The following is a 1,326-nucleotide window of genomic DNA, read 5'->3' as shown; positions in this document are numbered from 1 at the left end:
TCTCTGATTGTTATATACTATCTATGTTCTTCGTCCTCGACACATCTCTAAAATTGATTTCTATTCTACATCTCATCGAAGGTGAATTATATATTTTTGAAGATTAGATAAAAGAATTACTCTAACCTAATATTTAATTTTGTTTTCACTATTCACTTTGAATTAAATTGATTTTATTAGCACTTCTCTAACTTGTATATGTGATGATTGTCTTCGAGATTAGGTTCACAATTTTCATGGAAAAATATAATAATAACATTTTATGACTTTTTTAATGATTTTACCTAAAATTAAAATTATGAAAATATTTTATTTAATTACTATGGTCAAAATTGAACAGATAAATGTATCTAATTCTTAATTTAGTCAACTTTAATAAAAACTATAATAATGTCCACGTGGACAAATTAGAGAGAATATTAGATCAAAATATTCATAGTACCGATACACATTCTTTTATAATAATACCGTAGAACTTGCCATAAATGAGAGGATATTAAATTACATTGATCTAATATTACATCAACATTACATCGTTCAATAACCTTTTTCTTGGTACATATTTTCTAAATTTGACTGTTGGATTGGAAGATTATACCATATAGATCATATATATAATTGTTTTACATAAATATAAAATAGTTCGATACGTTATTGAGGTACATCAACATCAACCTTGTATAACAAAATTGTTTAAGACGTTAATTTTCACGTACCTCTATAACATATCAAACAGTTTTAAATTTATGTTAAAATATATATAGATGATTTATATGATATAAACTTTCAATCTAGTTGTCAAATTTAAAAAATATTATATCGAGCAAAACGTTATTGAACAGTATAATATATTTTAAGTTTGTGTAAAACTTTAGCTATTTGTATAGTATTATATTTAAATCTTACGATTAAATTTGTAAAATATATACTGAGAAAAAAAGTTTATATTATATAAATCATTTATATATAAAAATTATTAACTATATGATATAGCTAAACTTCTAAAAAAGAAAAGGTTATATATGAACTAACTATAATTTAAAAATCAATAATTAATTAAAATTAAACCTACACCAATGCATCGTGCAATTCTTAATCTATCTCTTTAAACAATTATCAATTCGCCAATTTAAATTAGTTAAATCTACCTTGGTCAATAGATATTAAACAATGACCAACAAATTAACAAAGATTTATGTTAGAGTTGACTATACGCTATATAAATGTTTATATACATTAAGATATATATATATATATATATATTTTCTTTTTTTTTTTAAATTTATGTTTAAAAGTAATTTTATATTTACAATCTTTTTCTTTATA

This window comes from Cicer arietinum, chromosome 1 (assembly GCF_000331145.2).
Source record: "Cicer arietinum cultivar CDC Frontier isolate Library 1 chromosome 1, Cicar.CDCFrontier_v2.0, whole genome shotgun sequence".
Lineage (NCBI taxonomy): Eukaryota > Viridiplantae > Streptophyta > Magnoliopsida > Fabales > Fabaceae > Cicer > Cicer arietinum.
The sequence above is the reverse complement of the archived record's forward strand: the minus strand, read 5'-3'. Positions refer to the sequence as shown.